General features: G+C 43.1%; 1 pseudogene across 1 annotated transcript in view; it reads right to left on the minus strand.

Moving 5' to 3' along the window:
- LOC310779592 (long-chain-fatty-acid--CoA ligase ACSBG2 pseudogene) overlaps window positions 1-9,512 on the minus strand; it is a 47,366-nt pseudogene extending 37,854 nt beyond the window's left edge. The window contains exon 1 of the transcript in view: window positions 9,425-9,512. The product of the transcript in view is annotated as a long-chain-fatty-acid--CoA ligase ACSBG2 pseudogene (transcript). The remainder of the gene's footprint in view (window positions 1-9,424) is intronic.
- Between the last annotated feature and the right edge of the window lie 12,442 nt (window positions 9,513-21,954).

A 21,954-nucleotide genomic window follows, 5' to 3' on the forward strand; every position in this document is an offset into this window, starting at 1 on the left:
CCCACCAAACATAAAAGCTGAAACAAGTTAACCTGGACCAAGTACACTTTCTTAAGGAAAATGTGTTTTTTTGTGCCCAGTATGATAGAACAGTTTATAGTGACAGATTCAACTATTACAATTATTCTACTTGTTTTAAGAAAAGAGATATAACCAAAGTGTTTGGGAAGAGTACAAACAACTCTATAACTCAGCAAGTCCAATACACTGAATTAAACCAGACACAGGAATTCAATTTCAAACATAAAATCAATTGTCCATTGCTGAATGAAAAAGTACTGCAAATCCTTTCTGACATATTAGCCATTTGATATGTTGAGTAAGAACTTTGCCCTTTTATCATCAGTGAATGTCTTGACTGATGTTAGATTTTGACCTCTGCTGCAGGGCCTTGCAGAGACCTTTAGAGGCGCAGGTGCTCAATCTTAAAAAGGGGCACATGTTAACCTGCCAAACTTGCAGAATTATTTTTGAGTAGCACAATAATGTAATGCTTAGTTTACATACTTTCACACTACTTTGCTTAGTTTGCACGGTGTCATTATCCCCGCCACCAAGTTATTAAAAATATACATAGGGCATGAAGAAAACAATACAATCATATTTGACAAGCTAGCATGTCATGCTTGGTATGGATGCCTTAGGTCTTCTAGTTTCATACATCTTCAGTATCTTCACTCTAGCTTTAAAAAGCCCACTACAGCCTCTGAAAGATGGTTACAAAAAGGGCACTTGGACATTAAGGAGCAAAAGCTCAGGTGCTTGAGCTCTCTCCACCGCATCCTCTGCACATGCCTGCTCTGCTGTGTGGCCCTGCTCTATCATGTGCTTGTTCAAGTGTCCTTTACGACCAAAACTCTTACCACAATCTAAGCATTTAAATGGTTTATCTCTTGTGTGGAGCATCATGTGTTTCTTCAGGGTTTGTTTATGCCGAAAATATTTCCCACAGACTGAGCATTTAAATGGATTATCTACCGTGTGGCGCATCATGTGTTCTTTCAAGTTTCCTTTACGACTAAAGCTCTTACCACAGACTGAGCATTTAAATGGTTTATCTCCTGTGTGGTGCATCATGTGTTCTTTCAAGCTTTCTTTACGACCAAAACATTTCCCACAGACTGAGCATTTAAATGGTTTCTCTCCTGTGTGGACTCTCATGTGTGTTGTCAAGTGTTCTTTCTGACCAAAACTGTTACCACAGACTGAGCATTTAAATGGTTTATCTCCTGTGTGGATTATCATGTGGTCCTTCAGGGTTTGTTTACGACGAAAACTCTTACCACAGACTGAACATTTAAATGGTTTCTCTCCTGTGTGGACTCTCATGTGTGTTGTCAAGTGGTGTTTCTGACCAAAACTGTTACCACAGACTGAGCAATTAAATCGCTTCTCTCCTGTGTGCAGTCTCATGTGTCTGGTCAAGTTTCTGTTATGAACAAATCTTTTACCACAAACTGAACAACTAAAATGTTTATTCCCAAGAACTTTACTGTTTTTCTGTGAGTCTAAGAGAGACTGAGGTTGACTAGTTTCCGGCCAATCATCACTGTCTTCAGTCTCAGAAGAGTCTGAAGTCTTGCCAGCACTGGCTGGTTCTGATGCTCTACTACGGTCATCTTCATCAGCTTCTGTTTTCATCTGTTCAGCTGAGCTGCTGGCTAGAGGCTCTGCCTCTTTCTTCTGATCAGTTTGGCTTTGGTGAAACTGTGAGGACTGAAGCTTATCTTCCTCATCTTCACTCTTCACAGAGACAGCAATGAATGGGAACTTGGTGATATCAGCCTCCTCTGGCTCTTGAAGCTGCTCTCCCCTCTGACTGATGCCAAGTTCCTCCTGTTCCTCTTTAATGTGTAGGGGCTCTGGGTCCTCCTGAAGCCGCTCTCCCTCCTGACTGATGCAGAGTTCCCCCTGTTCCTCTTTCATGTGTAGGGGCTCTGGGTCCTCCTGAAGCTGATCTCCCCCCTGACTGATGCAGACTTCCCCTTGTTCCTCTTTCATGTGTAGGGGCTCTGGGTCCTCCTGAAGCCGCTCTCCCTCCTGACTGATGCAGAGTTCCCCCTGTTCCTCTTTCATGTGTAGGGGCTCTGGGTCCTCCTGAAGCTGTTCTCCTTCCTGACTGGTCCAGAGTTCCTCCTGCTCCTCTTTAATGTGTGTGGGATCTGGGTCCTCCTTAAGCTTATCTCCCTCCTGACTGTTCCAGAGTTCATCCTGTTCATCTTTCTGAGTGGGGCTCCAGTCCTGCAGCTCAAGGGGAACGTCTTCTTTACTGACCAACAGCTGCTGGAAGTCTGGAGGTATGGCTACTCTGTATAACCGCACTACAGGAATTAAAACAGTGTCCAGCAGCTTTTGTTCTTGCTCGTTCTTTTTGGAAGGAGAAGATTCTAGTCTGATATTAGACTGAATGGTTAATTCGTTACACTCCATTACCTTCTTCAGAAGCAGTCAACTCAGTGGAGTGGGAAGACTCGAAGGTCTTGAGTCAGGCAAGCTACCTCCTCGTACTCTGCGATCTTCTTTAAGCAGCCCAAAATATATCTTCAACGGCAGCAGTAGTTACTAGTTCACCAACACTGTCAGGTTTTGGACATTAGACATTTCCATACAGTGATACAGCAACTTTCCCTCCTGGATGATTTAATGACAAACGTTGTTCTTCAAAGCTCCAACAACGTTAGCTCCATTAGCTTCACAGCTAACTAAGCTAAACCATTCATCTGAGCCCATAAGGCAGAGAGGAGCTTCTTCCTCCTCAGGGCTTAACGGAGCCTCGCCTCCAGTTTATATATTCGTGATAATATCATCCATACATACAATACAGTTGTAAACTATACTAACGAAGGGGGGAAATCGGTAAGGTAGCCCTCCGCTCAAGAATATTTACACTTGCCGCCATCTTGTCCGACGTCTTCTTCACGTTTTTTTTGGCGGCTTGCAATCCAACTTTTAAGGTGCATACCGCCACCTACTGAATTTTAGTAGATTCACGATGCAATTATATACAGTGAAAACATTTAATAGTGTCCACTGTCCACCCAACGTGCTCCAGTTCATCATACATCATTGTCCATACTATTACTCTCATACCAACACAATTGTCTGAGTTTGCGCGAATGAATCCCTCAGTATTTATCGAAGTCTAGATCTGTTGCAGATACGTCCACCACATCCTTGTCCGACGTCAAATGAGTCCGTCCGGTCCGTCCTCATCAATCTTCTTGTCCGACTCAGCTGCCGCATCGTCAGCATGAAAGGAGCTGAAAGGAAGCATGTGTGCGCCTAGCCTCAATTATTTGTTCTCTCTGCTGGCCTATATGTCTTGCTGGAAAACAACTGAAAACTGCTGAGCCTAAGTCCCCGCCCCCACTGATACAGAAACACCTCTCATCTTTTAGCAGCAATACTCATTGAGACCACAACGGGGTTGAATATTATTTTTATTAAATTTTACATATTACAACCAACAAGACAAAAACACCCCCAAAGACCCAGCATACACACACATAGCCTACACAAAGAGTTTGGAGTAGAAAGATGTTACAGTGCATGCCATTTGTTTGACATTTAAAACACTGATTTCTCCAAAATGAAATTGTGTTTATTTACAGTAATCATTAATATAAAACACATTTTTATCAGCCAATTCAGACGCTGAAGTGAGTCCATGCTTCTTCTTCTTTTTACCAGCGTCATCAAGAACATTATTTGTACTAGTGGACCCGTGGGAGTTGGACCCTTCCGCCAAACCCACCAAACATAAAAGCTGAAACAAGTTAACCTGGACCAAGTACACTTTCTTAAGGAAAATGTGTTTTTTGTGCCCAGTATGATAGAAAAGTTTATAGTGACAGATTCAACTATTACAATTATTCTACTTGTTTTAAGAAAAGAGATATAACCAAAGTGTTTGGGAAGAGTACAAACAACTCTATAACTCAGCAAGTCCAATACACTGAATTAAACCAGACACAGGAATTCAATTTCAAACATAAAATCAATTGTCCATTACTGAATGAAAAAGTACTGCAAATCCTTTCTGACATATTAGCCATTTGATATGTTGAGTAAGAACTTTGCCCTTTTATCATCAGTGAATGTCTTGACTGATGTTAGATTTTGACCTCTGCTGCAGGGCCGTGCAGAGACCTTTAGAGGCGCAGGTGCTCAATCTTAAAAAGGGGCACATGTTAACCTGCCAAACTTGCAGAATTATTTTTGAGTAGCACAATAATGTAATGCTTAGTTTACATACTTTCACACTACTTTGCTTAGTTTGCACGGTGTCATTATCCCTGCCACCATGTTATTAAAAATATACATAGGGCATGAAGAAAACAATACAATCATATTTGACAAGCTAGCATGTCATGCTTGGTATGGATGCCTTAGGTCTTGTAGTTTCATACATCTTCAGTATCTTCACTCTAGCTTTAAAAAGCCCACTACAGCCTCTGAAAGATGGTTACAAAAAGGGCACTTGGACATTAAGGAGCAAAAGCTCAGGTGCTTGAGCTCTCTCCACCACATCCTCTGCACATGCCTGCTCTGCTGTGTGGCCCTGCTCTATCATGTGCTTGTTCAAGTGTCCTTTACGACCAAAACTCTTACCACAAACTAAGCATTTAAATGGTTTATCTCCTGTGTGGAGCATCATGTGATCCTTCAGGGTTTGTTTATGCCGAAAATATTTCCCACAGACTGAGCATTTAAATGGGTTATCTCCCGTGTGGACTCCAATGTGATCTTTCAAGGTTCCTTTACGACCAAAGCTCTTACCACAGACTGAGCATTTAAATGGTTTATCTCCTGTGTGGTGCATCATGTGTTCTTTCAAGCTTTCTTTACGACCAAAACATTTCCCACAGACTGAGCATTTAAATGGCTTATCTACTGTGTGGAGCATCATGTGTTCTTTCAACCTTCTTTTACGACCAAAGCTCTTACCACAGACTGAGCATTTAAATGGTTTATCTCCTGTGTGGAGCATGACGTGTTCTTTCAAGCTTCCTTTACGACCAAAACATTTCCCACAGACTGAGCAATTAAATGACTTCTCTCCTGTGTGGACTCCCATGTGTTCTTTCAATGTTCTATATTGACCAAAGCTCTTACCACAGACTGAGCATTTAAATGGTTTATCTCCTGTGTGGATTATCATGTGGTCCTTCAGGGTTTGTTTACAACCAAAGCTCTTACCACAGACTGAGCATTTAAATGGTTTATCTCCTGTGTGGTGCATCATGTGTTCTTTCAAGCTTCCTTTACGACCAAAACATTTCCCACAGACTGAGCATTTAAATGGTTTCTCTCCTGTGTGGACTTTCATGTGTCTTGTCAGGTGGTGTTTCTGACCAAAACTGTTACCACAGACTGAGCAATTAAATTGCTTCTCTCCTGTGTGCAGTCTCATGTGTCTGTGCAAGCTTCTGTTATGAACAAATCTTTTACCACAAACTGAACAACTGAAGTGTTTATTCCCAAGAACTTTACTGTTTTTCTGTGAGTCTAAGAGAGACTGAGGTTGACTAGTTTCCGGCCAATCATCACTGTCTTCAGTCTCAGAAGAGTCTGAAGTCTTGCCAGCACTGGCTGGTTCTGATGCTCTACTACGGTCATCTTCATCAGCTTCTGTTTTCATCTGTTCAGTTGAGCTGCTGGCTAGAGGCTCTGCCTCTTTCTTCTGATCAGTTTGGCTTTGATGAAGCTGTGAGGACTGAAGCTTATCTTCCTCATCTTCACTCTTCACAGAGACAGCAATGAATGGGAACTTGGTGATATCAGCCTCCTCTGGCTCTTGAAGCTGCTCTCCCCTCTGACTGATGCAGAGTTCCTCCTGTTCCTCTTTAATGTGTAGGGGCTCTGGGTCCTCCTGAAGCCGCTCTCCCTCCTGACTGATGCAGAGTTCCCCCTGTTCCTCTTTCATGTGTAGGGGCTCTGGGTCCTCCTGAAGCTGATCTCCCCCCTGACTGATGCAGAGTTCCCCTCCTGGGTGCAGTCTTATCATGTGTGTGGTCAAGTTTCTGTTACGAGCAAATATTTTACCACAGACTGAGCATTTAAATGGATTATCTCCTTTGTGGATTATCATGTGTTCCTTAAGGGTTTGTTTATGACGAAAATATTTCCCACAGACTGAGCATTTAAATGGGTTATCTCCCGTGTGGACTCCAATGTGTTTTTTCAAGTTTCCTTTACGACCAAAGCTCTTACCACAGACTGAGCATTTAAATGGTTTATCTCCTGTGTGGAGCATCATGTGTTCTTTCAAGCTTCCTTTACGACCAAAACATTTCCCACAGACTGAGCAATTAAATGACTTCTCTCCTGTGTGGACTCCCATGTGTTCTTTCAATGTTCTATATTGACCAAAGCTCTTACCACAGACTGAGCATTTAAATGGATCTACTGTGTGGAGCATCATGTGTTCTTTCAAGCTTCTTTTAAGACCAAAGCTCTTACCACAGACTGAGCATTTAAATGGTTTATCTCCTGTGTGGATTATCATGTGGTCCTTCAGGGTTTGTTTACAACGAAAACTCTTACCACAGACTGAACATGTAAATGGTTTCTCTCCTGTGTGCAGTCTCATGTGTCTGTGCAAGCTTCTGTTATGAACAAATCTTTTACCACAAACTGAACAACTAAAGTGTTTATTCCCAAGAACTTTACTGTTTTTCTGTGAGTCTAAGAGAGACTGAGGTTGACTAGTTTCCGGCCAATCATCACTGTCTTCAGTCTCAGAAGAGTCTGAAGTCTTGCCAGCACTGGCTGGTTCTGATGCTCTACTACGGTCATCTTCATCAGCTTCTGTTTTCATCTGTTCAGTTGAGCTGCTGGCTAGAGGCTCTGCCTCTTTCTTCTGATCAGTTTGGCTTTGGTGAAGCTGTGAGGACTGAGGCTTCTCTTCATCATCTTCAGTCTTCACAGAGACAGCAATGAATGGGAACTTGGTGATATCAGCCTCCTCTGGCTCTTGAAGCTGCTCTCCCCTCTGACTGATGCAGAGTTCCTCCTGTTCCTCTTTAATGTGTAGGGGCTCTGGGTCCTCCTGAAGCTGCTCTCCCTCCCTCCTGATGCAGAGTTCCCCCTGTTTCTCTTTCATGTGTAGGGGCTCTGGGTCCTCCTGAAGCTGATCTCCCCCCTGACTGATGCAGAGTTCCCCTTGTTCCTCTTTCATGTGTAGTGGCTCTGGGTCCTCCTGAAGCCGCTCTCCCCCCTGACTGATGCAGAGTTCCCCCTGTTCCTCTTTCATGTGTGGGGGCTCTGGGTCCTCCTGAAGCTGTTCTCCTTCCTGACTGGTCCAGAGTTCCTCCTGCTCCTCTGTAATGTGTGGGGGATCTGGGTCCTCCTTAAGCTTATCTCCCTCCTGACTGTTCCAGAGTTCCTCCTGTTCATCTTTCTGAGTGGGGCTCCAGTCCTGCAGCTCAAGGGGAACGTCTTCTTTACTGACCAACAGCTGCTGGAAGTCTGGAGGTATGGCTACTCTATATAACCGCACTACAGGAATTAAAACAGTGTCCAGCAGCTTTTGTTCTTGCTCGTTCTTTTTGGAAGGAGAAGATTCTAGCCTGATATCAGACTGCATGGTTAATTCGTTACACTCCATTACCTTCTTCAGAAGCAGTCAACTCATAGTCGATTTGACGTTTCTATCTGTTCAATACTAGACCTAGAAATGTTCTTTCCTATGAAGTTTTTTTGTTGATTTGTATTAATATGGGGACCTTGAACAATTTTAGCTTGGTTGCCCAAATGGCAACTTTGGGCAACTCTGGGAATTTGCATAATCCAAGATGCCCGCCGAACGCCATCTCAAAAATGTTACTTTTGACCCGCTTGTCCTAGAATGATGTGTAATACTTCTTTTTTAGGGTTTTCATGTGTGTAGAATCCATTTCTGATGTTATTTTTTTAATTGCAGTTCAATCTCATGTGCTAAAGGTCAGGTCAATGTTAAAATTTACCTCTGGGTGGACAATGAATAATGAATCTTTGTGTGAGAACTGCCATTAACTCATTCACCGCCAATGACGTCTTTGACGTGTTATCAGAAATAGCCCTCCCCGCCAATGACGTGTTTGACGTGTTTTTGTTTTTATTACTGCAGGGCGTATTTCAAACACTTACCCAGCCTCTGACATAGTATCATGTCCCTACCATCTAAGACAACACGTGAACAAACACATACCGCAGCTGTTGTTTTGAAATTGAGCAAGAGGAAAAGCAGAAAACGGGTAACGCTTCCTTGTGCAGACAGGAGAAACGCCATTGAAACGCGCCTCGGCGCGCTGCACGAGCTGGAGTGGGGACTCTGGAGTCGCCTTCCTCTGTGCCAGCCCGGAGAAAACGGGAGAAAGTAATCAAGAGATGTGTTTGATCATCGGAGGAATGAGGAAATGATCGATCAGTTTGCGAGGGCGGTGAGGACGTGTTGAATAGCCGAGGGGAAAACGGGAACGATTTCAGGGAGGATATGACAGGGAGACATGGACGAGGACGGGTGGACCAGAACATAAACAAAATAAACACACAACAGCAAGGCACAAGGCAGAAGCGGCGGCAGTCACAGCAGCCCGCTGTCCTTTCTCAAGAGCTATTCAGTTGGTTCATGAAATCGCTGGGCTGCGTGCCCTCCAGTGTTGCTCCTGGCCAATCCCAGCGCCACAGGGCGTGGTTATTGCTTATCCTATGTGGGGTTAGAAATCTAAAAGGGGGATCGTGTGTGTGTGTGTGTGTGTGTGTGTGTGTGTGTGTGTGTGTCTGTCTGTCTGTCTGTCTGTCTGTCTGTCTGTCGGTGTGTCTGTCTGTCTGTCTGTCTGTCTGTCTGCACACTCACTCACACCGAGTAAACTGTATTGTTGAATGTAAAAAAAAAGCACTTCATGTGTATATATATATATATATATATATTTTTTTTGTCATTTGTGTCCTAACGAATAATATTTACATGTCTGATGTCAATACAGTTCAAAATAAAAGAATTGAGAGTGAGTTCTGCCTGAGATTGTGCCCTTTTACAAAAATTGCCTTTTCTCCTGTTTATTTTCTCAGGAAGACCTTTTGGGTAGAAAACAGGGTGTATATAAATGGCTATAAGTAGAGTACAGAACATGCTAAAAGCTCACTTTTTTTTCCTGGTGAACCCAGAGACGTACATCTTCATTTTGAGGTATTGCAAATCACTCTGGTGCTAATAGATAATTTACTGTGGGTCTTGAAAGATGACCAACAATTATGAAAATCTTTGGCCTGTGCTAAATATTGGCAGTCCTAAACTGGCGGTGAATGAGTTAACATGTCACAAGAACTGGTATTCAGAAATATAAAAGTGTGAAAAAAAGTATGCAATAAGACAATAATCTTTATCTTTCGCAACTAAATTAAATATCTGTATGCAGGCCCTCGCTCTCCTGATCGGCACCTTCATCAAAACTCTCTTCCCCAACATCCTGGTCTACATCCTCCTCCTGGTCTACATCATTCTCAAAAGCCTCCTCAGCATCCTCCATGTCATCATCCTCATCTGTACATCTCGACTGTTCGTGTATGGATTGCAGCAGCTATCTTCACCAGAGCAGTTACAGTATGACGTGCATGAAAGATGTTCTTTGTGGCAGCCACACGCCTCAGTGATGCACTTCTTACCCTGTGCCCTACATCGACACCGGATCACGTCAATTAGCTCTGGCGGTGCTGGGTCACCTTTAGCAATGACAGGAACAGGGATACTATCCTGGATCTCCCATCCAAATTTTGTGACATCGGCTGACACGTCGGGTGGAGCTTGGTGCTCTGCTGCTTTCCACAACATCACTTGTAAATGAGCCCTCAACACGTGCTGCAACAGGTTGGTCGTTGTTGGAGGAAGGGCCATCACTTTGGGGCTTTTTTTATTTTTGGTGAACAGCGTAAATCGGGCAGATTCCATAGAAGTTCCGGGCAGCTGACGATACAGAGCAAGGAGGAAGGGTTTTGCTGCCTCCAGCAAATCAGCCTCTGTCACGCCCACTTCATCAGTACATCAGCCAAGCCTGAGAAGTTCCCTGCCAGCAAAGTTTTTAGTGTGCTGATCTTGCCTTTGCCATATGGATATGAGGTCGTGTCGCACCCGCTGAGGGTGTGCATGGCAAGGAGTTGCAGACATTTTGGCCCTAGGTCAGCACAGGTTGCGTTGATATCCAGTACAGTCCCATCCCAACGCTCCATCTGTACTTTGCACTGTAGGTCCGCCCGATACACCCAATACACCAACAGGACAAACACATCAGTGTCATCACTAAGCACGCGTATCACACCCTTTCCAGAGTTGGCTGCCACAAGGACATAGGAAATCATGGTGATGTCTGCCTCGTCATGACCAAATGCACCATCATCCAGAGTATCCATTGTCACATTGTCATCAACACTGAAGGTGGACAACATGCTCGCCAGCCTCCGCTTGTTGTTCTTGCTCTTCAGGATGACATCTCTTTTGGGTAAAGGACTGGCGATGGAGAGCTCATAGTCGATGATGATATCACCAGCCCGGCACATTCTCTCATGATCCTTCGCAGAGACATCTTGGTACTTGTCGAAGACAATGATTTTCTCAGTGGCAGCTGGGTAGCGTCTCAAACGACCCTGGATGGATGCGATAAGATCTGAGGGACTGCCCCCGTGTGGCCACACAATATGGTAGAACAGCTGTGAAACATCCACAATGACAATATCAGCTGGTGTTGGCAATGTCTCAGGCACACCAAGGCATTTGACCAGCCCTGACTTGCTACCTTTGCGGAGGCAACCATGCTCATCAATGATCGATGCAGGCACAGCACACAGTTCATAGGTAAATAGAGGCTCAAGCTTCATCTGCCTCTGCTGACCAATCACCAATAATCGGAGAAAAATGTTCTTAAGGTCTATTACTGGCCTGACTTTGTTTCCCTTCACCTTTTTCTTGAGAACAGACATCGTCTTGATGGGGCTACTGATAGGGTTGTAAAACCCATTAGGTAGACTGGCAATGTATTTATTCTCCATTTTTTCTCCAATCACAATCGAGTCAGCAACATTCACAACAGCGGGTGCAATTTGGCCAGTGACGGGATTGTACAGATGAGGGCGGTGATCTTCCAGTGGGTGAGGATACTTCACCACCTCTGCATCAATGAGACCCCGATCTTTTGCGTCCAAGACACGCCGGTGCTTCAATTCCTCTTTGTGCGGTTTCTGTGCTTTTTGACCTGGTGTATAAGCAGAGTACATATGATCCACACAGTCTGATATATGTACAGTGATGGGGAAGGCATCAATCCACTCACACACGAGCTCAGCAGACAGTGTCATGCCCTTGAGAGCTCCTTTGCCAATCTTTATGGCAGTCTGCTCACCAAACTGGTCAGCAGAGACAGCGTTCCAGTATCCATCATGGTGCCGACAGACAAGGTCTGGCTTAGCCTCGGTGGCATGGAGCGCACGCATCTCCAGCAGGTACTGGGTCAGATATCGAGCGTACTGCACATGGCCAGCAAGGAAAAAGTACTTCATCATGCGCTCCATGGTCTGCTGCTTCAAGTAAATGTCACCTTCTCTCTCAGCACGTTCAAACTGGTGGATGAGAAGTGTAGGAAGAATGAAGTTGTCTACCCAGTGTCGGCCAGTGGGATGGAGGCGAGCAGTGTCCAGGTACTGCTCTATCTGTTCAAATGTCTTCAGCCCAGTTGATAGAAACCGCTTCAAGAGTGCTGCTAATACACCCCGAAAGGCCCTCATGGCTTTCACCCAGGACTTACCATTGAAGATGCCTGTCAGCCCTCCATATGCTGCCGCCACATACACTTCCAGTGCTGAACCTTGCATCAGTTTTGCGATGCAGCTGAGGAATGACTGTATAATATGCATCCCACCGGGATGGGCGATTACGTTATCGAACTGGACCGGCTGGTTCCAGCATATCTGCTTGGTTACAACAAACAGTTGCATGTCAATGGTGAGGTGAACGTATGTCATTCCCATGTCAACCAGTGAGCTCTGCATGTATGTCAGGGTTGTGAGTATCGTGTCTGGATGAGAAGGAGGTGCATCAATCAAGGACCAAACATATAAGTGCTGGCAGGTCTGCGTATGCCATGGCTCCTGGCTAGCTGATTGTTGAAACCATTCCACTCCATAGCATCTTGCCCTTGGTTCAAGCTGTTGAGCCACTGTGTGTCCTTCTCTTGCGCAGCCACCAGACTGGCCTGTCGAGCACATACCTCCTTAAAACTGACCCCGGTGTTCTTGTCAGTTGGTATTTCAGGAGGAATTACCTTCTTAGGGCCAGTGTAGTGTATAAGCGTGCACCAGAGGTCAAATGTAACTTTGACCTGAACTTTAGCACATGAGATTGACCTTTAATTTAAAAAACAACATCAGAATTGGATTCTACACACATGAAAACCCTAAAAAAGAGGTATTACACATCATTCTAGGACAAGCGGGTCAAAAGTAAAAATTTTGAGACGGCGTTCGTGGCCATCTTGGATTATGCAAATGCCCAACATTGCCCTTTGGGCAACCAAGCTAAAATTGTTCAAGGTCCCCATATTAACACAAATCAACAAAAAAACTTCATAGGAAAGAACATTTCTAGGTTCAGGAAATGACAAATCGACTATCAGTGGAGTGGGAAGACTCGAAGGTCTTGACTCAGCCAAGCTACCTCCTCGTACTCTGCGATCTTCTTTAAGCAGCCCAAAATATCTCTTCAACGGCAGCAGTAGTTACTAGTTCACCAACGCTGTCAGGTTTTGGACATTAGACATGTCCATACAGTGATACAGCAACTTTCCCTCCTGGATGATTTAATGACAAACGTTGTTCTTCAAAGCTCCAACAACGTTAGCTCCATTAGCTTCACAGCTAACTAAGCTAAACCATTCATCTGAGCCCATAAGACAGAGAGGAGGAGCTTCTTCTTCCTCCTCTCAGGGCTAAACGGAGCCTCGCCTCCAGTTTATATATTCGTGATAATATCATCCATACATACAATACAGTTGTAAACTATACTAACGAAGGGGGGAAATCGGTAAGGTAGCCCTCCGCTCAAGAATATTTACACTTGCCGCCATCTTGTCCGACGTCTTCTTCTTCTTCACGTTTTTTTTGGCGGCTTGCAATCCAACTTTTAAGGTGCATACCGCCACCTACTGAATTTTAGTAGATTCAAAATGCAATTATATACAGTGAAAACATGTAATAGTGTCCACTGTCCATCCAACGTGCTCCAGTTCATAATACATCATTGTCCATACTATTACTCTCATACCAACCCAATTGTCTGAGTTTGCGCGAATGAATCCCTCGGTATTTATCTAAGCCTATCTCTGTTCCATATACGTCCACCACATCCTTGTCCGACGTCAAATGAGTCCGTCCGGTCCGTCCTCATCAATCTTCTTGTCCGACTCAGCTCCCGCATCGTCAGCATTAAAGGAGCTGAAAGGAAGCATGTGTGCGCCTAGCCTCAATTATTTGTTCTCTCTGCTGGCCTATATGTCTTGCTGGAAAACAACTGAAACTGCTGAGCCCCCCCCCCCCCCCCCCCCCCCACTGATACAGAAACACCTCTCATCTTTTAGCAGCAATACTCATTGAGACCACAACCGGGTTGAATATTAATTTTATTCAATTTTACATATTACAACCAACAAGACAAAAACACCCCAAAGACCCAGCATACACACACATAGCCTACACAAAGAGTTTGGAGTAGAAAGATGTTACAGTGCATGCCATTTGTTTGACATTTAATGATTACTGTAAATAAACACAATTTCATTTTGGAGAAATCAGTGTTATAAGCCTAGACTACATATAGCATATATATATAGCATATTATTACTGTCTCCCTGAAAATAGGATTCTCAAATTTTAGGTTACGCACAATGGCCTACAAATTATGTAAATGCATTCTTCTCTCTGCCCAAGCCGGGACTCATAATAATAAAAGTTTAAAAATACTACTTAGAAAGTTGAAAACTTTCCTTAATATAAAACACATTTTTATCAGCCATTTCAGATGCTGAAGTCAGTCCATGCTTCTTCTTCTTTTTACCAGCGTCATCAAGAACTTTATTTGTACTAGTGGACCCGTGGGAGTTGGACCCTTCCGCCAAACCCACCAAACATAAAAGCTGAAACAAGTTAACCTGGACCAAGTACACTTTCTTAAGGAAAATGTGTTTTTTTGTGCCCAGTATGATAGAACAGTTTATAGTGACAGATTCAACTATTACAATTATTCTACTTGTTTTAAGAAAAGAGATATAACCAAAGTGTTTGGGAAGAGTACAAACAACTCTATAACTCAGCAAGTCCAATACACTGAATTAAACCAGACACAGGAATTCAATTTCAAACATAAAATCAATTGTCCATTGCTGAATGAAAAAGTACTGCAAATCCTTTCTGACATATTAGCCATTTGATATGTTGAGTAAGAACTTTGCCCTTTTATCATCAGTGAATGTCTTGACTGATGTTAGATTTTGAAATACTCAGTTACTTTCATGTAAACTGATGATCTCCATCTTCCAGCATCCTGAACAGCCTCCACTTTTCCTAAATCTCAAGGAGCTTCATGAGGCATCCATGCAGGGCCGATTCTAGGGGGGGGCAGGGGTGGGCTATGCCCACCCAAAAATTAATCTTGCCCACCCAAAAAAAAAAAAAAAAAAAAAAAAAAAAAAATCTCCCTTTTTGAATTCCAGGCGACCGCACTTAGGGTCGCGACCCGAAAGTTGGAGACCACTGGGTTAGTTAGTTTAGGGCACCTAACAGTAGTTATAGCTTTACTTTGATTTGAGAAATAAGCTCATCCAATGAAAAGAAATATTATGGAGTTGATTATTTTAAACTGGATGAAGTATTTTTATTTATGTTTAGGGTAAGTCAATCTGCTTTCAAAGTAGTTTTCTTTGTCACTTTTCAGTTTGAGTTTGAATAAGACTAAACGTCTTGGAAATATAGCAATAGTTTTGTAAATAGTTAGTTTGTACAGTTTGCTAATAGTTTTGACAATAATAATGTAAACATTGGCCTGTCACCTGAGTGAAAGTTCCTACTTACAGTTTGGTGACCCAAAACAGAATGGTGACTCCTACTGGAACAATTTGGTTCAGTGTTTATGCCTGTGTTGCTGTCTGTTGTAGTGTAAAACGACTACAGGGAGAGCAGGTGGTTACATGAAAGTGAGTGAGAAAAGGAGAAGATACTGAATCATGACATCACAACAGTATAATCCTAATATTAATTTAAAATTAAATATTCTTGGATGAAAGTCCCCTACCAGCCCACCCTAGTGTGGCAGTCTAGATACGGGCCTGCATCCATGCCTGATGTAAATCTTCAATAGCATTATATGACAATATTGATGTTCATCTCAAATGAACAATTGAAATGCAGTATAATATAAGATACGAACATGTAATTTTCAAATAATATTCCATAATTTGTTTCATCTAATTGTGGGACACGCATGATTTGCATTTTATCATTCATTTAGAGCAGACTTGTTATGAAAATCACTTGATCAATGGTCTCACAATAATCACATAATACGTTTCCATTGATAGACAATGATCATATTGAAATATTGCCCAGCCCAATATTAAGTGACCTCTGCTGCAGGGCCGTGCAGAGACCTTTAGAGGCGCAGGTGCTCAATCTTAAAAAGGGGCACATGTTAACCTGCCAAACTTGCAGAATTATTTTTGAGTAGCACAATAATGTAATGCTTAGTTTACATGCTTTCACACTACTTTGCTTAGTTTGCATGGTGTCATTATCCCCGCCATCAAGTTATTAAAAATATACATAGGGCATGAAGAAAACAATACAATCATATTTGACAAGCTAGCATGTCATGCTTGGTATGGATGCCTTAGGTCTTCTAGTTTCATACATCTTCAGTATCTTCACTCTAGCTTTAAAAGCCCACTACAGCCTCTGAAAGATGGTTACAAAAAGGGCACTTGGACATTAAGGAGCAAAATTTCAGGTGCTTGAGCTCTCTCCGCCACATCCTCTGCACATGCCTGCTCTGCTGTGTGGCCCTGCTCTATCATGTGCTTGTTCAAGTGTCCTTTACGACCAAAACTCTTACCACAAACTAAGCATTTAAATAGTTTATCTCCTGTGTGGAGTATCATGTGTTCTTTCAAGCTTCCTTTCTGACCAAAACATTTACCACAGACTGAGCATTTAAATGGTTTATCTCCTGTGTGGACTCTCATGTGTCTGGTCAAGTCTCTGTTAAGACCAAATCTTTGACCACAAACTGAACAATTAAATGGTTCAGCTCCTGTGTGGATTATCATGTGTTCCTTCAGGGTTAGTTTATAACCAAAACATTTCCCACAGACATGGTACTCCACACGGGAGACCTGATCATTGCCTGATATATTAGGTGCATGGTCTCCCTCTCTGCCCCCCATTCACACCCAGCCAAACTTCTCAGAACATTTATAACTTTCTCACACTTAACCAAGGTTTTTGTTATATGGATGTTCTGTCCGATGTCTTTCTCTTCTTCTTTGCGTTTATTTTGGCGGATATTGGTGCATACCGCCACCTGCTGAATTTTTTTGTAGATTCACAAAATGGAATAGTGTCCACTGTCCACCCAACGTGTTCCAGTTCATAATACATTAGGCCTACATCTAGGGTTGCCAACTTCTTGAAATGGAAATAAGGAACGGGGGCGGTCCGGCGGGGGGCTTGCTAACTAATGGCTTTGGCTTCAATCATTTAGGCTGGCTACCCATTAATACAAGCAAACACACAGACCTGGTTTTGATCAGTTTTTGCGGGGGGTTTTCACATTGGCATGTAGCCTACTCATTCGAGACATTTCTTTCAACAGTGCAAACAGCAATTTTACATAGCTATTCTTTTGAATAGACAGACCTGCAAGAGTTTACATCATTAGTGCAAAACATTTTAGATTTCAGATGAAATCTTCTGAATAAAAGGACAATTAGGCTATTGAAAAGTATGGATTAGACTGAGGATATCTCTGATTACTGTAACAAGTCTTACACCTGCAATAGCCTATGTTGTAAGCAGGGTTTGTACAGCTTTTAAGAGTAATTCAAGCACTTTCAAGGTACCTAAACCAGGCTCTCGAAGCCTTTATCACATCTAAATATATTGACAATGTGAAAAAACAATGGCATTGTGATGCCTGGTGAGTGAGGAACTTGTTTTGAGTGCTCCCTGTGTCCTGCGCACTGTCCACAGCCTCTCACTAGGCTGCTGTAACATGACACCGGGCCGTTGTCACCGGCTACATAGGGGGAGAGGCAGCGGTGCCATTGCCAGCAGACGAGACTCCTCTGTGGAGTTTACTCACTCAAATAGCTTTGTACTGCAGTGTCTCTCGAATACGGGACAGAGCGCGTATCAGTTCAATACGGAACACGTATTTTTGTTTACAAATACGGGACGATTCCGTATTTTAAGGAACGGTTGGCAACCCTACCTACATCATTGTCCATACCAGGGGTGCCCAAATTCTTTCCCATGAAGGGCCAAAACTCAATCTGGGTGGAGGGCCGAGGGCCAAAAATAAACGTTGTGGAATTACATTGAAATGTATTGTGTTTTATAGAAAATTAACATTCTAAATCTAAAATAACATTTCAATATAATAATCTACTTTTTATCTGTTTGGTAATTGTAATAATTTGCAATTGGTTATATATATTTAAAAAAAACATCTGCATTTGTGGGGAGCTTAAACATTTAATCAGTAAACACCCAGTTAAAAACAGTTGTATTTTCCACCTTTGTAATCAAGAGAGAAATTTGACTTAATTCACAACTTGAAAAATCCTCAAGGTACTTTGAAAATCAGCTTTATTGTCCATCTTTTGTAAACAATTTGCCATGACAATTTGCAGGGATGCAATCTCAGGAGTGAAAATGTGACACACAATAGGGCAGACACAACCACTCTTATAAGAGCCCTATTTCTTGTCTTTAAAATAAACTACTGTAAGGTGACTGGTTTGTATCCCTCAAAGTTAGTTTGAAAAATAGACAATATTAAAATATACTGAAGAAATCAATATCAGCAGAAAGTTCAATATTCAAGTAATGTTCGTAATCACAAAACAGTAGGCTAGTCATGTTGTCAGTGGGAGACATGAAGCCTGAATTTTGTTCTTAGCTTCCCCTGTCAGGTGAAAAGAAGCGGCTGGCTAACTGCCCATGCCTCGGAGGAAGCATGGAGACAGTTTCGGCTCTCCCCAGATCGGCAGAGGGTGGAATAGCAACCAGGATAAATAAAAGTAAATTAGCACTAAGGGGGATAAAAATGGGATTTAACAAAAATCGGGGGGGGGGGGGGGGGGGGGGGGGGCCCAAATCCCAAATCTCAAATCCGTTGCGGGCCAAAACAAACAGAGCGCGAGCACTTGGCCCGCGGGCCCCAAATTGGTCAGCACTGGTCCATACTATCACTCTCAGAAGGTCTAATTGTCTGAGTTTGCGTGAATGCATCCCTCAGTATTTTATCTATCAGACTGAGCATTTAAATGGTTTATCTCCTTTGTGGATTACCATGTGTTCCTTCAGGGTTTGTTTATGACCAAAATATTTCCCACAGACTGAGCATTTAAATGGGTTATCTCCCATGTGGACTCCCTTGTGTTCTTTCAAGGTTCTATTAAGACCAAAGCTCTTACCACAGACTGAGCATTTAAATGGCTTATCTACTGTGTGGAGCATCATGTGTTCTTTCAACCTTCTTTTACGACCAAAGCTCTTACCACAGACTGAGCATTTAAATGGTTTATCTCCTGTGTGGAGCATCACGTGTTCTTTCAAGCTTCCTTTACGACCAAAACATTTCCACAGACTGAGCAATTAAATGACTTCTCTCCTGTGTGGACTCCCATGTGTTCTTTCAATGTTCTATTAAGACCAAAGCTCTTACCACAGACTGAGCATTTAAATGGATCTACTGTGTGGAGCATCATGTGTTCTTTCAAGCTTCTTTTACGACCAAAGCTCTTACCACAGATTGAGCATTTAAATGGTTTATCTCCTGTGTGGATTATCATGTGTTCCTTCAGGGTTTTTTTACGACCAAAACATTTCCCACAGACTGAACATTTAAATGGTTTCTCTCCTGTGTGGACTCTCATGTGTGTTGTCAAGTGTTGTTTCTGATCAAAACTGTTCCCACAGACTGAGCAATTAAATCGCTTCACTGCTGGGTGCAGTCTCGTCATGTGTCTGGTCAAGTTTCTGTTATGAACAAATCTTTTACGACAAACTGAACAACTAAAGTGTTTATTCCCAAGAACTTGACTGTTTTTCTGTAAGTCTAAGAGAGACTGAGGTTGACTAGTTTCCGGCCAATCATCACTGTCTTCAGTCTCAGAAGTGTCTGAAGTCTTGCCAGCACTAGCTGGTTCTGATGCTCTACTACGGTCATCTTCATCAGCTTCTGTTTTCATCTGTTCAGTTGAGCTGCTGGCTAGAGGCTCTGCCTCTTTCTTCTGATCAGTTTGGCTTTGGTGAAGCTGTGAGGACTGAGGCTTATCTTCCTCATCTTCACTCTTCACAGGGACAGCAGTGAATGGGAACTTGGTGATATCAGCCTCCTCTGGCTCTTGAAGCTGCTCTCCCCCCTGACTGATCCAGAGTTCCTCCTGTTCCTCTTTAATGTGTAGGGGCTCTGGGTCCACCTGAAGCTGCTCTCCCTCTGGACTGATGCAGAGTTCCTCCTGTTCCTCTTTAATGTGTGTGGGCTCTGGGTCCTCCTGAAAAGCTTCTCTCCCTCCTGACTGGTCCAGAGTTCCTCCTGTTCCTCGTATGAGGGCTCTGGGCCCTCATGGTCCAGAGCGGGGCTCCTCCAGTCCTGCAGCTCAGGGGGAACTTCTTTACTGACCAACAGTTGCTGGATGTCTGGAGGTATGGCTACTCTGTGTAACCGCACTACAGGATTTAAAACAGTGTCCAGCAGCTTTTGTTCTTGCTCGTTCTTTTTGGAAGGAGAAGATTCTAGCCTGATATCAGAATGAATGGTTAACTCGTTACACTCCATTACCTTCTTCAGAAGCAGTCAACTCAGTGGAGTGGAGTACTCTGCTATCTTCTTTCAAACAGCCCAAAATATATCTTCAACAGCCGCAGTGACTCACTAGTTCACCAACGCTGTCATGTTTTGGACATTAGACATTTCCATACAGTGATACAGCAACTTTCCACCCTGGACGATTTACTGACAAACGTTGTTCTTCAAAGCTCCAACAACGTTAGCTCCATTAGCTTCACAGCTAACTAAGCTAAACCATTCATTCGAGTCCATAAGAGAGAGAGGAGCTTCTTCTTCCTCCTCTCAGGGCTAAACGGAGCCTCGTCTCCAGTTTATATATTCGTGATAATATCATCCATACATACAATTAATCGATACAATCAATTGTAAACTATAATGAAAGTGGGGAAATCGGTAAGGCAGCCCTCCGCTCAAGAATATTTACACTGGCCGCCATCTTGTCCGACGTCTTCTTCTTCTTCTTTGCGTTTTTTTTGGCGGATATTGCAATCCAACTTTTAAGGTGCATACCGCCACCTGCTGAATTTTTTGTAGATTCACAAAAGGGAATACTGTCCACTGTCTACCAAACCTGCTCCAGTTCATAATACATTAGGCCTACATCATTGTCCATATCAGTATTTTATCTATCTCTGTTCCAGATACGTCCACCACATCCATGTCCGACGTCAAATGAGTCCGGCGTCCGGTCCGTCCTCATCAATCTTTTTGTCTGACTCAGCTCCCGCATGGTCAGCATGAAAGGAGCTGGAAATGAAGCATGTGTAAGCCAGCTGCCTATCAATCTGGATAAAGCACTGCATGCTTTTATCTCGGAAAAGATGCAACTCAAAGTAAATGCAACTCAAAGTAAAGGTAAAATACTTGTGTGTGTGTGTGTGTGTGTGTGTGTGTGTGTGTGTGTGTGTGTGTGTGTGTGTGTGTGTGTGTGTGTGTGTGTGTGTGTGTGTGTGTGTGTGTGTGTGTGTGTGTGTGTGTGTGTGTGCGTGTGCGTGTGCGTGTGCGTGTGGCGTGTGTGTGTGTGTGTGTGTGTGTGTCGTGTGTGTGTGTGTGTGTGTGTGTGTGTGTGTGTGTGTGTGTGTGTGTGTGTGTGTGTGTGTGTGTGTGTGTGTGTGTGTGTGTGCGTGGGTGCGTGCGTGCGTGCGTGCGTGCGCGCGTGTGTGCGTGTGTGTGTGTGTGTGTGTGTGTGTGTGTGTGTGTGTGTGTGTGTGTGTGTGTGTGTGTGTGTGTGTGTGTGTGTGTCTGAATGATATCAAATAATATCTGCATGATTGCACTAGTGTTTATGTCCTGTTTGCATAGCGCTGCTGTCAGGTGGAAGGAAACCTTGTATCTCCAAATTTGGCCATTTCCTTTTTATTTCATAAATGGATTTAGTGGGTACCCAAAAGTAACCTGTGACAGTTTCAGGTATAGCCTACTTTGGACCAGCAAAATATATTTATTATTAATATTGTTATTACTATTACACTGTTAAAATGTGAATGTTTTTTCTTCCTTCTGAAAAAATGCTTTTTTTGGAGATACAAGGTTTCCATTCGACAGCAAAGAAGGCTACTTGTATTGTGGACCTAAATAAATCGTTCAATTGTTGTATAGTATAACCATAGAGTGAGAGTGAGTAGATTTCTTAAGGGCTTGGAGGGAGATGTGGAGAGGCTGAGGTCCCAGCTGAGTCAGGAGGAGCTGGGGAGAAAGATTGTAAAATAAAATGTAAATCAGAGCAATGCAAATTAAAAGTTGCAACTTATGGAACAGTAATCAAAGTTGTAATCAGTGGGAACAGAGGCAAACATTTGCTGGTGCAGTTTGCCTAGTAATGTAAGGAACATATGAACACGCCAGGGGGCGCTATAGGCCTT

This window comes from Poromitra crassiceps (genome assembly GCF_964638095.1).
Source record: "Poromitra crassiceps genome assembly, chromosome: 7".
Lineage (NCBI taxonomy): Eukaryota > Metazoa > Chordata > Actinopteri > Beryciformes > Melamphaidae > Poromitra > Poromitra crassiceps.